The following is a 15,703-nucleotide window of genomic DNA, read 5'->3' on the forward strand; positions in this document are numbered from 1 at the left end:
TTTCATATATTTTGTTTAGCGCACAAAATTACACTCTGCTTAGTTGATGTGATATTATGCTTGTAGAATCTAGAAATGTTTAATATGTATTCCGTAAGTTTAAAAACAATGTATCGATGTTTTCTTGGGGGGGGGGGATTGTATTATGCATTAGTGATTGTATTAACCTTTTCTGATTCCGATGGGTTAATTGGTAACAAAGCTAAGTCAAGAAGAGAGAAAATTGATATGTTTATTTCAATGTCCGTCTTACAGACAAATCTTAATTTTGAATGATAGTTTAGAACATATAAGAATGGATTATGTTCATTAGAGTTATGTTGCTGAAGGGAACAGTACTATGTGAATAATACATTTCCTTAATTAAAGGATATATACAGTTGCATTTTCCATGAGAACTGCCAGCCCCCCCCCCCCCTTTAATAATTTCAATGAAGTATTCCTATATGTGATTCATGTTTTAAATAGAGAGGGGTGTACATAGTAAGTGACCATTTCTTACATTTTGTTTAGCGCATAAAATTACACTCTGCTTATTTGATGTGATATGCTTGTATAATCTATAAATGTTGCATAGATATTCCATATATTTAAAAACAATGCATCTCTCAGCATTAAGAGGCTAGTGTTAGGACTGGTCGGCCCCAGTGTCAGGATAATGTGACAGGGAGGGACATCATGCTACATGTCTGCGGCATGATGCCCCAGTGCTAGGCATCACTATAAACTGCGACACTGCATACATCATAGCGATATGACTGAACTTTTTTTTAAAGCTACGTTAAAAAATCTAAGTCACACACACACATACATACATATATACACACAAATACATATATAATATGCACATAGGAGAGTTTTACTACACAAAGATTGGAAAACAATATAAACAGATGACAAAGAAATGAAATGTACAAAATTATTTCTGTACACGCTCACATAGTATAGCATAATATATGAAGACATTACATAGTGAGGGAAGTCACATATTTTTTTAATTGCATATATGTCGCGATTTACTACGTGTTAATAAGCTTCTCTCGGTGCTTTGTCCGAAAAGAGTATGGCGCCAGCCGGGCACAATGATGTTATGGTCTATTTTTAGCACAAGGTAGATTTAAGTACAAGCGCTTGATAAATAAATACTGGTCATTCAATCGTAATAGAAATAACACAATAAGAGTTTGTTTCTTTTTAACAGCCGAACAAAATCAATTCACAAATTCTAAGATCGATTATATTGAAACATTCAGTACTTTGAATGTATCATCACTTTGGTCGTCTTTCCTTTCTTGGGTACAGGTGTGTTTCTCCAAGAAGGTTCAGGCATGTTCATCAAACCAGGTATAGGAGTACTGCATATACACCTCAGTTTATGTTGCAATTTAATGCATTCTCCACCTGGATCTCTACACGTTCCTGATGAGCTCTTTCGGTCAATACAACGACCCAAACGGTATCTGCATGTAGGCCTTTCCGTCGCGGCAAAAATAAGACAAATTGATGAACAGAGAAGAGCAGCTTTCATAATTTGCAACACCATCGTGACTTGAGACCTAAAATGATAGAAGCTAGAAAATAGACATGTAAAACGATGAATGTATGTAACAAAAATTGATACCTAACACGCATAGTGCTATCAGTGCAAGACAAATTACGTTCTTGTGGTGGAGATGTGATCTTACGGCTGCCAATCAGATTCCACCAAGTTAGTTCTCATGTGGGATGATATTATCTTTGCACCAGTGGCTGTGTCATTGTTCCTGGCAACTGAGTGTAAGAGAGATAAGAATATAATAGTACGACAAAAATAATCTAAATGCGAGTGATCATTTAGGTACCTCATATCCCATAATTCTTACGATCATTAAGATATAGGTCAAATAAATACGAATAAAAACGCTTGAGTCAATGAGAATATATAAATTGTCTGTATACGTATCATATATTGCAACTGCATGTCTATTTCAACACTAAAGAGGGGTCATTTCCCACGGTTTATGCTGTTCCGGTTTTCTTGCATGTCCTGGTTAAGTTCGTACTTCTAAGAGCAAACGTTTTGCAGGTCGTATATACATATATATGAACGTAACAAGGGCATGAAAGAAAACTTGAGAATGACCCCTCTTTGGTGCAGAAATCGACATGCAGTTGCAATTTGTGATGCGTATACTGACAAGGTATGCATATATATATATATATATATATATATATATATATATATATATATATATATATATATATATATAAAGGACTCAAAGTACTTATTCAGTAAATCTATGCAAACACCATGATGTTACAAATTCAGTAACTTTATTTTTCTGAGTGCTTATGAACATGTGCTTTCAATAATGCTATACAGAGTCAGGTACTAATTTCAATAATGAGTATTCCAAACTCTTAAAGAAAATTCAATCAATAGAACAATGTCTGTGGGTTTTTTCTTCTGTTACAACTAGGATAAACTCTCAAAAGACTTTTTTCCTTAAAAAATGACTTACCAATCCTGGCCGGCGAAACCCATATATACTCTATTTTATATTCACCCATTTCCAGGCTGGTTCCCATGTTTCCATATAATTTGTACCGGTTGTCCTAAAGATATCCTGAATATAAACATAATATTGGTATGAGCGAGTTAGATGACATATTGCAGCTCAATCTATGAAATAAATAAATTTAATCACATTTATGAGATTTTTAAACCACTTAATGCTCAAATCACAATAGTACGCATAGTTACACATATTACTTGTATCTAAATTTAGAAGGTCCATATGAATGCGTTGTTTGGTAGAGCAAACATTCTTCCCGTCACAAAACCTCGTTTTCGACAAAACTCTTTCCCGTCAACGCAATATAGTCTCTGTACAATACAGGAACAGTACAACGCCAACACAAATATGTATATTTACTGATGACAAAGCAGATCAGTCATGAATCATCTTTTCTTCTGAATCAAAATGGATATTCACAGCAAGCTATTGAATCAGTGCGACACTATTCTGACTTTAAACTATCCGAATATAACAGACAAGCATCCGGCAGGTATATATTTAAGCGGTCATCAGAGACTTTGCGGATGACATACTTGTCAAATGCGTAGTAATGTGATTGTATAACGAAAATGTTGTTGGGTGATACCATTAAATATATACAAGAACAAGAACAAAAAACAACAACAACAATTACAACAACAACAACTACTACTACTATAATAAGAAGAACTACAAAAACGATAGTTCATATAATTAGTTAAAAAGTATTGAATAAATTGTAGTAAAGATTTGCAATATTGACAAGACTTGACCTGGAGTTTGCTTAAGTTTAAAAGTTGCATATTTAGAGAATTAGTTATGAGTTTTTAGTTGTATAATCAGGGTGAGCTCGATATGTGTGCATTCTATATGGTTCATCCTGGGTTGAACTCTATAGTTTTAGAGAGCGTTTCAATCGAGGGTTCTAGACATGTTCGAAGATTCGACAGTAATTTCAAACAATTCAGGCTTATGTTCTAAGCGCATTGAGCAGACATTTTCGATAGCTGTTAGCTTAGATCGTGTACAATTTCCACAAGTACAATATAAATCTAATGTTTAGCCACCGTACACGAAGGTAACATAGAAGTGGGCCAACATTCTCTCCACTGTGCATGCTGCAAATTTAAACACCAGCCACTCTCCCAGAATTAAATATATCGTACAGCGCCGCCACTGTTATCATTGGCGGTGAATTATATCCAATGGCTCGTTCTCGACTTGCTGGCTACGGCTGAGAAATAGTCTCTAGGTGATTCAAAAGAAGCCCAATCACAAGTATCAGTTTAGAAACAGATGGTTTCTCCAAAATCAGTTAACAGCCTTCGTAGATATAATAGATGATGATTTAATTTTATTGCTTAACATATGTTTAAATTTTGAATCGTTTACTTACAGTAAGTATAACAAAAATAAAAATTCAAAGTTCAATCAAAGTGAATGACAAATCTGGAGGATATTCACGGAAAAGGTAAAATGATCAGGAGGAATCTATCCATACATAGGATTGTGGTGATGTTATTTTTCATTGCTACATAATGGACATGATTACAAGAATCTCTAATTGCGCCAACCATCCAGCCTGGACATGGGCTTGAAATGCTTTAGTAGAATCTACAATCAATGACTAAACGTTGATGTGGCTACCAAACTTTGAAGTGGCTACCAAACTTTGATCTGGTTACCAAACTTAAACCAGTGTTTCTTGAAAATAAAGGTTGCATATCAAAGATTCCATTAAGAAAAATGTGTCTCAAAAGTAAAGCACGAAGTTTCAAGTAAAATAAGCATTATTACCTAATCAACCATACATTAGATATTTATGAAAATGAATCAACGCAACAATTATACTAAACAATCCCTAGTAGCAGAGATGATGAAATGTAGAAGTTAATTGTAACGGGTTGTTCCTGTGCCAATGCCATCCGATTACACCTTGACCGATGTTGCGAATGTTTACAGACATTACACTAAACTATACCGATTGCACATGCATACATTTCTGCCTTAATTTTAACATTATATCACTGAATGTAGTGGGGAGACATTTTTCAATTTAAATTAGCACATATTTCAAACAAATGTTTGCTTGTATGAATTTGATGATTAGAATCCATTATTAGGAAACACTAGTTTAAACAGTGGAATTTAAGAGCAATCCTACGCATGCGAGTTGGACACCGAAAATGGAAAACATTAACATATATGATTGGTGGAAAGAGAGAGAGAGAGTATGTTACCAGTTTCGGTGTCAGTGCATTGTAAGCTGCTATCTGTGAGAGACTGCAATTGCAGATTCAAAACAGCAGTATTAAAAAAAACTACTGTGGTAATCATATATTTCATTGTCCGTGGCATTTGAAACTGTAATGGTAACGTTCTGACTCAGACTCGTATCTCAGTTTTCTCATGGATGTTTAACCTTCATTAACAGCTCGTAGCGAGGGGGGATATATATATTTAGTTTTTTAATGCGAATTATTTGTTTCCATCTGTATTAATTTTACTCAAAAACAGACAAACAATTTCGTTACGCCCCGGACTAAACTGATTATCCAATTCATGTATGTACATTTTTTTTTCATGTAAATATAAAATAGGGGAATATATGATGCCTGTCAACCATCAACGTTGTGAAAACTTGAACAGTAACATCACAGTGATGCATGAACTGTAGATCAATTCCAAAACGTGTATTAGAAATAAAACGAATTCAGGCATCAAATATCTATTAATTTAAGCTGTGAAAACAGAACCATGCTTTCCAGAAATTAAAGTTTAAGGAGGGACGGCATATATATTAAAATGCCTTCTCACAGTCCCCCCCCACCCCCGCTCCTCAGGTAAAGATCACAAGAATTGTTATAGAATTCAACACAGCAGTGTTCATCGGAAATTTAGAGCACAATTTTTTTAGAAGGATATTACTTTCCCACATATCTACAATATAATAGTACAGTAAAAAACTATACATACATACATACATACATACATACATACATACATACATACATACATACATACATACATACATACATACATGAATGCATGCAAACATACATACATACGTTTATGTTATGAGAAAATACGAAATTAAGTAGGTCATGCAAGCAAACTGGAACAGCCTAAAGCCTTAAGAAGAAAATGCGCCGTAGAAAGCAATTGATGAGGTTACAGTAATGCAGTTGCTATACACGAAATGTATATAAAACTTTGAAATAAATTGGCTATGAATAAAATGATGGATATGACTGAGTTAGATAATGAATTTCATCTCAATATTTTAAATGAAAGACTATATTCTCATTTATGAGGTTTTTTTTTTTAAAAACAACTTAGGGCTAAAATCATTCATGTCAGCCTCGTCAAAGTAATTACTGGTATTTTAACTCAGAATGTTCTTGATCTTGCTTTGATAGTAGCATAGCACACAGTCTCCACATTCAATTCCATATAATTTATCGAGGTCAACGCTTACAGCTTCATCAGTTGCATGTCCCTATCGGTTAAAGCGTCCACCTTGGACGCGGGAGGTCGCGGATTCAAACCCTGGCCGATTCATCTCAAAGACTTATAAAAATGGTAATAGCAGCTGCCACGTAGGCCCTCAGCTATAAGAATGTAGTGTTAGGACTGGTGGGCCTGGTGTCAGACGAATGTAGTGTTGGGACTGGTGGGCCTGGTGTCAGACGAATGTAGTGTTAGGACTGGTGGGCCTGGCGTCAGGATAATGTGACTAAGTAGAACATCATGCTACATGTCTGCAGTATGATGACCCAGGGTTAGACATCGTTATCAGCTGCCACACTGCACACTGGAGAGATATCACCGACAAATTGTGAAAGCTACATTATAAGTCCAAATCACATTCACACTCACACAAACAGACACATATGTTGTATTTTTTGTCTATTGAGCATTTCCATCAAACGCAATTGATCGGTTCAGAAGTGTTATTGTTGATATATTCTCTAACAATTCCTCATCATCTAATTATTCCGAAGCCTTCCAAAAATTGAAAACTCGAAAAGAAAAGTCACGTTTAAAATTCACATCCAACAACTCGGAAAGTTACAACCAACTGTTTTCACTATCAGAACTTATGGAGGCTTTCAACAAGGCCTATGATATATCCGCTGGGCCTGACGAAATACATTACCAGTTTTTAAAACATCTTCCAGTATCATCTTTAACATCTCTTTTGAATCTCTTCAATGATTTATGGATTACTGGTAATCTACCTAAGATATGGAAAGAAACAACAGTAATACCAGTTCCCAAACCAGGTAAAGATAGCGAAGATCCTACCAACTATCGACCTATTGCACTCACAGGCTGCATGTGCAAAACAATGGAACGAATGCTCAATTCTCGGCTTGTCTGGTACCTGGAAACTAACAATTTAATATCTCCTTTCAAAAGTGGTTTTCGTTATCGACGGAGCACCAACGATCATCTGCTTAGACTAGAAACATTCATTCACGATGCACTTATGAAGAAGGAACATTTAGTAGCAGCTTTCTTTGATTTAGAAAAGGCCTATAACATAACATGGAAGTACGGGATACCAAAAGACCTGCACGATATGGGTCTAAAGGGCCGTCTGCCCTCTTTCATATCCAACTTCCTCTCAGACAGAGAATTCAAGGCACGAGTGGGCTCTACTCTCTCAGATTAGCACGAGCAAGAGATGGGTGTGCCCCAGGGCAGTATTTTATCTGTGACACTTTTCAATATCAAAATTAATAACATCACCAAGTGTTGGACTCCTGGTGTGGATTGCTCACTATATGTTGATGATTTTCTCATATGTTATCGGTCAAAGCACATGCATACAATTGAAAGACAACTACAACAAAATATAAACAAGATTCATAACTGGGCTAGTACGAACGGCTTCAAATTCTCAAAATCAAAAACGGTATGCATGCATTTCTGTCAGTTACGACGACACCACGAAGAACCTCTCCTCATGCTGGACGGAACACCTATTCCAGTTGTTGAGGAAACAAAATGTTTAGGTATTATCTTTGACAGAAGACTGACTTTTATTCCACACCTAAAGAACTTGAAAGCTAAATGCTCAAAAGCACTTGACCTACTTAAAGTAGTAGCGCACACTGACTGGGGTGCTGATAGAAAAGTCATACTCAATTTATATAGAACGTTTATACGGTCCAAACTGGACTATGGTTGCGTTGTGTATGGTTCAGCCAGAAAATCATATTTGAAAATGCTTGACCCAATTCATCAGCAGGGAGTAAGACTGGCTCTGGGAGCATTTAAAACATCCCCTTGTGAAAGCCTACTAGCTGAAGTGAATGAACCACCGTTATCGCATCCTAGAGAAATGCTTTCCGCACAGTATGCTCTCAAATTAAAATCAAATCCACTGAATCCTGCTTTTTACGCTGTCTTTCAACCCAAATACAAAACCTTATATGAAAATAAACCAAACACCATATCTTCCTTTGGCATTAGAATATCATCCAGCCTTGACAGTACAAAAATTGAACTTTCTACAATTCATAAAACGTCCATCTCCGAAACACCACCCTGGCAACTTAAACAACCAAAAGTACTTTTTTCGCTACACGATGGAAAAAAATCTGAGACAAACCCTTCCGTCTTCCACAACTGTTATCAAGAACTCCTCACCGAATTTAAAAACTACACAAGAATTTATACCGACGGCTCAAAGGATGAGGAAAAGGCTGCTGCAGCCTTCTTTTGTGGAAATCACACAACGCACGTTCGCTTACCAAATGGAACATCATTTTTTTCAGCCGAAATCAGAGCAACAGACCTTGCTCTGCAACATATAACAGACAAACGTATTTTAAAAAGCATTATCGTATCTGACTCACTATCAGTACTTCAGTCGCTACATAATAGAAAACTGAAGAATCCTTTATTGAAAAACATACTCGTCAAAAATACCGAAATGAGTGTCTCCCACGAGATAATATATTGCTGGTTACCTAGCCATATTGGTATCAAAGGTAACGAAAATGCTGATCGCGCTGCTAAAATGGCCGTTACTTTAGAACCATCTGATTTTAAAATACCGTATACTGATTTTAAACCTTGTATCAGAAAGTTATTTCGTCAGAAGTGGCAGGCATCATAGAATGATGCTGTAAATAACAAACTTCATGCAATCAAGCCAACTCTAGGAGAATGGACTCCTTCCTACAGAACCATTCGTAGGGAGGAGATAGTCATTGCAAGAATCCGAATTGGTCATACTCATATCACCCACTCCCACATACTAAAAGGTGAAGACCCACCAGAGTGCGTTTCTTGTAATGAACCATTCACTGTCAAGCATTTTATTGTAGAGTGTTTTGACCTGCAACCTACGCGCGATCGTTATTACATTGTACATGACATGAAAGAACTTTTTGATACTATAAACATCACTCGTATTGCAGAGTTCCTGAAAGCCGTAAATATTTACTCTAAACTCTGACTTTTATGCTATCACCTTGTGCAGCTTTATGCAATATATATACACCGTCCCTTTTTGATACCTTTTCATCATTTTTCACCAACATACAACATTTACATCCCCCGTTGATCGGGAAGCTTCATTTTTCACCGTTACCATCTTACCGTTTTTAATTTCAACCAATTCTTCTTTTATATCGCTAGTCGATATAGGACCTTCATAATTTTTAAAATAATGTACAAATTACATTTTGTTTGGCGCTAAATTGCCTAACACTGCTGATGCGCCGTTAAGAAAATCAGTCAGTCAATCAATCAATGGTTTGCTCATCATAAGAAATAAAATATCGGTATTTAAAGGTGCATTTTTTATGTTTCAAACACAATCCGTTATCGTGAATTTTTGAATCATTTCTTTATCGCAAAAATACTTTCATATTCTTAATATTTATAAATGCCAAACATAACTTCACCAGATAAAGTACAGTATTCAAAAGTAATAAAACTGATGCAATTGACCTTTTTCAGGTAGATGAATATGAAACTGATCAAGTGAAGCCTCTGACGGCATCCATTGGTTGCCAAGTAAACAAAACAATAAAACAGCGTGCTAAGAAATGCCAGATTTATTTTAAGGCGCCAAAATCAAGGACTCGACCTGCAGTGAAGATGATAAGCACAGGTACTCAAATACTTTCAGATTATCACATTTGGTTGTGACTTTCTCCAGGCAGAAGTTAAAAACAGAAAAGCATAGCCACTTGGAAATAGCATGACGTAAGCCAAATCTGATTGCAGGATGACCATAAACAATGTCCATATATACTGTTCCATATTTATTAGTAAGTTAAACTTAAATGTAAGCTTTGTTGTTAAACAAGTACTATGTTAAAGACTTTTGATGCACATGATTGGCTTTTTCTTTTGTCAAGTACTTTGTAGTATACAAGGAAATTGAAAATTAAGTTGAATACCTCAGAATTATCTTTGTAATGGAAACACAATATTTAAAAGCCCAATGTATATGAAAGTACATTTGAAACAAACGTGTAACATAAATGTAAAATTGTTCTGCTTTTATAAACTATTTTCATTCATCTAGGAGTGCAGGCCGATTTGCCGATAATAGACTAGTGATGAGGTATGCATTCCAGGTAGTCCGTCCCAATTATTTTGAGTGTGATACAAGACTAAAAACTAAAAGGATTTTCCAACAAATTGCATCACCCAGCATATTTGAGGAACCACTTACGTCACCAGTGAAAGATAACTTGTCAGACAGTGACTATGAGTCACCAACAGATGAGGATAACATAATTGATGAACAGGAAGACATAACATAGCCATGTAAATATATTGTGTGCCTATCGGCTGCATTTACTTGCGTAAGTATGCAGACAGATGCCTAGGTAGCTGATACACCCTTCTGCCCTTTACTGTAACGTTAAGATAAACTTTCGCAACCTTCCTAAGGTGCAAGCTATGAAATGCTTATTGAAGGATATGGAAGATAAGACGATAATGGACTTAAACGTACGGTATGTGTATGCTAAATTGAAGAAAATCATGCTATGCAAGTTACAAGGCCGTTGTATCGGACAATACTTGTATATCACATGTAGTATGCTTCTCCAAGGAATGGCTATTAAATGTACGGATCAAACTTATATTTTTCAGGAATGTTCCAGCTGAAGCGGAAACTACAGTTTTAGTCTTTGAATCAAACCTGATTGATTTATGTTCATGTTCTGCCAAGTACTATTCAAACACTAATGGCGAATTGGTTTATTTGAATGGATCTTTGGTGAAATCAAAACTATGATGTAAAAACTGCTTTTATTTGCGCCACTGGTTTAGCCATCCTTTCGTTGAAAGTAAACAAACTGGTCATTCGCTAATATCAGCAGAGTGATATTTTAGGTTCAATTCCTAAAAAAATCAACATTTATTAAGCATCAGGAATTCTACCTGTATCCTGCTATTGGAATAGTTTGGCAGTTTTCAAAGAACCTATGTGCAAGAGATCACTGTTACACTTGAAGGAGATGGTAGAGCTGACACTCCTGGCCAGATATGGCAGATAAAGTATGCTAGACTTAGATAAGGGCATTGATGTGGATGTGGAACTTGTACATGTATAATATAATGTGTGAACACAATAATTAAAATTACATTTTAATCAAATTTTATATATGGGTTCTGATGATTGTATTATAATTTACAGTTTAAAATGTATCATGTACATTCTTAATTACACAGTGGTCTCAGTCTTATGGTCATTTGTTTACACATATCTCTTGTTTACTAGCTTGCCACAAAGTTACAGGTTTGAATCACATCATACAGTTTGTCAGTAGTTTGTGCATGGTTTGAGGTTTTGTACAAATACTACAGCTCCCTCCATAAATTAAACTGGCCAACACCGAACAACTGAAATTTTGTTAAAAGTGGCATTAAATTCCTAAAATTACATATGATTTAATATTGTGCCAACATTATGTTGCAGAGAAATGTGGTAAATAACAGCTGCCGCATAGGACAGGAAGCCTCTTGTAAGGAGTGTAGACCTTTTTAAGTACCATGGTATCCCATTCAATTCCTAATTTTACAGACATACATGTCCAAATAGTGAAATAGGTGAAGGCAAATATGACGGACACTCAACCTTGTTTCGATGTGTGGCATGTTGCTAAAGGTACTTACAACGCAGATCAAAATATTGTTGCATTGATATTCATTGTTAAAGTGCCTTTAGAAAGCGAAGAAGAACCATTGTCAATCCAACAAGTGTTATTGTTTTAATTTGACACTCATAATCATAACCAATGTAGGTGGCTTAATTTAGAGTTGAAGGTTTAGACATTCATTATATAAATCTTGTTCATTCAGTTGGTCTATATATACAGGACTGAAAGAGGAACTCTTTGTCTTATTAAAAGAAAAGGACTGTTCATGTATAACTCCATAGGTAAAGAGTTTCGTCAAGCACCTGCATTGGACGAAGAATTAATATATACATACATACACACACATATATATATATATATATATATATATATATATATATATATATATAGATCATACAGTGGATAAGGATCAGGTAGGTCTGAGATAAAGTTAATAAGTGCTAGGTATAATATACAATAGGGAATAGTTGGCTCTCAGAGAGAGAATTTAAAGAAGAAAGCCAATCTGTTTGCAATATTTCAAAACACAACAGAATCAGCGAAAGTCAGCTGAGCACTAAATGCAGATGTTCGAAACACATGGTAAATTTAGCATCATATTTCCAATTAAAAAAAAAGACAATCTGCAGTTCTCTAGCGTCCGTCCTTATATTAACAATTGTGGAAGATCCATCTATTCGAAAACGGATGCACAAACTGCAGCACCCTTGCATACTTTAACAGTATATGTACATGAACGTCCGCTTATTATAATAATATACATGTTGAACTTAGTAGAACTGAGTAGTTTATTTGACAAGGTGGTGATAACCTGAAACAGCCTGGTCGGTTTGAGTCGATTGAATTACCTTTGCGATATAATTGTCCAAGGGATACATGTAAAAGTTTAATTTTTAACAATTTTGAAATAAAACGGCAGAATGTCTGGCTTTTTAACCCCAAATATAAGTTGAACAGCATATAGTGATTTAAACAGAACAACTACTGTTTGACGGAATCATAACAGCAAAACATGGCATGTGACTGACATTTGTTCCATAAGACTTGCTAACGTTATTGTTTGTTTCGATAATGCACCCATGACTGAATCCTGACACGAACAGTCACATTGTTTGTGCACTATTGCAATAGTTAAATCGCTAATATAAAGTACCAGAACGGTCGGTTGCCATGCTAAGCCAAAAGAGTTATCAGATTTATTATTAATAGCGAATTGAGGGTCAAATGTAGAATCTTTTCAAGACATACTGAACACAAAGTACCAAACTTTTGACCAACCACCACTTATACGCACCATCCCAATAAACCGTCGTGAAATTCCCCATCCCTCCCATCTGTATGAATCATTGTTGCACTCCACACGGATATACATAAAACACAGAACCGTGTTAATAAAGAAATATTTAATGACCTACCACTGATAACGTACCGCACTGTAAACATAAGCCGGAACTAGATAAGGCTGAACTAGAAGGAACCACTTCGTAAGAATGACATATATTCCACTCTCTTTCGAAGCCATGAATCATCAGAAGTCTGATGTAAAACCTGAAAACGGGTTGTAGGCCAAGTGCTTTGGAAAAGCTGCACATTAGTACAGAGTTTATTTTCCATTTAGTAAGAAGACATTTCGCAAATATCTCTGGTAATATCTCTATATTTGTGTGTGTGTGTGTGTGTGTGTGTGTGTGTGTGTGTGTCTTTCGTATCATTGTCTGAATTTGGTATACTTAGAATGAGTGAAATTAGAGAGCAGTCCTGGCAAACGGAATCCTGTATGCGGCAGGATTCCGTTTGCCAGGACTGCTCTGTAATTTCACTCATTCTAAGTATACAAAAAAGGAGAAAATATTTTACATTGCATTGCGTCAATTCATGTATTCATGTAGACCGTTTGCTCTTTTCATTTCTTCTGTCGTATTTGTCTTTGCGACCATAGTATGAGTTATTCTTTTGCATCAATACTTTCCACATTTTACAGTTGTTGTCTTGCGCCTATTTCTATATGTAATCATGATGTCAGCAGTCCCGGTAGCTTAGCTGGTACAGCGTCTGGGGTACGAAATCAGTCCAGGCCAGGCCAGCCCTTATGGGCTAGAGTCATCACGCCCAATTCCACTGCGTGATATAGCGAAAAATATTGCAAGTGCCGAAGGAAACTAATCAACCAACGTTTTTGTCTTATTAACATTGTTGCACGGGTCATTGTCGTCTCCATCGCCGCTGTAAATGTCACCACAACCATCACATTTATCATCATCTTGTTTATAATCATCTATTACCTTAAGGTCGTTGTTATCTGACTTCGATACACTAACTCAAAATAATAAAGAAGGTCCTGTTTAAATTTAATGTATTAAATGTAGCATGCAGGATATGTTTTATATAATCTCTACGCCAACAGAAAAGGAATTGTTCGGAAGTAGCATGATACCGCTGTCACTGACGGCCGCCATTAGAAAATTCCGTGATGCCACAAAGTATGTTTGTATTTACATTGGCACATGTACGTGGCAATGGATATTTTCGTAAATTTTTCCGTCAATTTGCGTAACCTAAGGCCTTGGTATGACATTTTCAGTTATTATTATTTAATAATTAAATATATACATACATACATATATATATATATATATATATATAAATATATATATATATATATATATATATATATATATATATATATATATATATATATATATATATGAGTGTGTGTGTGTGTGTGTGTGTGTGTGTGTCTGAATTATGTTTTGGGGGTTTGTGTTCTTCTTGAAATTGATGTGAGGCATGTTTACCGCCAAGTTGTTTTTCTTATAATATCTAGACAGTGAAATACCAATAGTCAGCTAGGAAGATGAGCTAGCCACCCATAGCAATAGACAAAGTGGGTTCAGGTCAAGTAGAATTTCTCTAATAGCATCGTATTTCGAATAGCATCAACCTGTTTAGTACACAATGTTTTGCAAAACTATCACCTAGTAAAGGTCTTGTGTTTGGCGCTGTGAGCGTCACATGTGCCCCAAATAATCTTCGGAAATAGAAAATGCAGGTATAAATGTATGGTAGGGATGCATAAACTTCAGATGCCCTGTCATTGATTTATGTGGTCAAGTGAATATTATTCTATAATATGTTTTAAGACAACTATACAAACATTTGGGTCCCTTTTCCACACTGAGCTATTTTATTTTATTGTTGACTTTTTTTTATAGCTGTCTGGTGAATGCGAAATTAAATTTGAGCATAAACACTGTTCCTTTCACCCTTAGGAAAATTGCCATTATTTATTGGCGCAGTTATCCACACATGGTATACGATTTTGCTTCTTTACATGTATGTATGCAAGAGCTGTGGTGTTAAAGCTTTGAGCTCAACTTCGTCCAAGATTGTGTACCACCTTTCCTTGAAATGACTGATATTAATCTAGATGAGATGTAAATTGATCTCTTGTGAGGCGCATATTATACATTATCATTATTTCTCTCTTCTTGTCAACCTGGTTTGAAGAAGAGTAAATTACGCATCGGAAACATACACATACGTTTGCCCAAAATAAAATCTTGTTTCTGTAAAATGCACCATTATCATTGCAATGCATATATACATATATTATGTGCATTCTGATTGGATACATTTCTTTTATCTGCATAGAGAGAGAGAGAGAGAAAGAGAGGGGGCGATATAGACTGGATGGGAATGTTGAAGAGAATGGAAGATATATATTGCGTGCCAGAAATAAATATATAACGTTAGAAATAACCAACATCCAATGCATGTTTGTGTTTTGTCTTTTTAACGTAGCTTTACCAAGTTTTAGTCATGTCTGCAGTGCAACAGTTTATAGTGATGTATATTACTGGGGCACAATGCCGCAGACATTTAGCAAATAACCCTATCCTGAGGCCGACCAGTTCTAACGTTAATCTCTTAATGTCAAGGGAGAAACGAGACAGCTGCTAGTGCAATTTATAAATCATCAGTATGATATGGCCGGGGTTCGAACCCTCGACACCATCCTTGGCGGCCGCT

At 35.8% G+C, this 15,703-nt stretch overlaps 1 long non-coding RNA gene across 1 annotated transcript; it reads right to left on the minus strand.

Moving 5' to 3' along the window:
• Nucleotides 1-446: 446 nt before the first annotated feature.
• On the minus strand, nt 447-13,051 carry LOC149772017 (uncharacterized). Its single transcript, XR_016418049.1, has 3 exons — nt 12,969-13,051; nt 2,502-2,606; nt 447-1,556 (listed from the first exon to the last, which is right to left on the minus strand). It is a non-coding gene; the product is annotated as an uncharacterized LOC149772017 (long non-coding RNA).
• Between the last annotated feature and the right edge of the window lie 2,652 nt (nt 13,052-15,703).

This window comes from Sinohyriopsis cumingii, unplaced genomic scaffold (genome assembly GCF_028554795.1).
Source record: "Sinohyriopsis cumingii isolate HCF-2022 unplaced genomic scaffold, ASM2855479v2 utg001527l, whole genome shotgun sequence".
Classification (NCBI taxonomy): Eukaryota; Metazoa; Mollusca; class Bivalvia; order Unionida; family Unionidae; genus Sinohyriopsis; species Sinohyriopsis cumingii.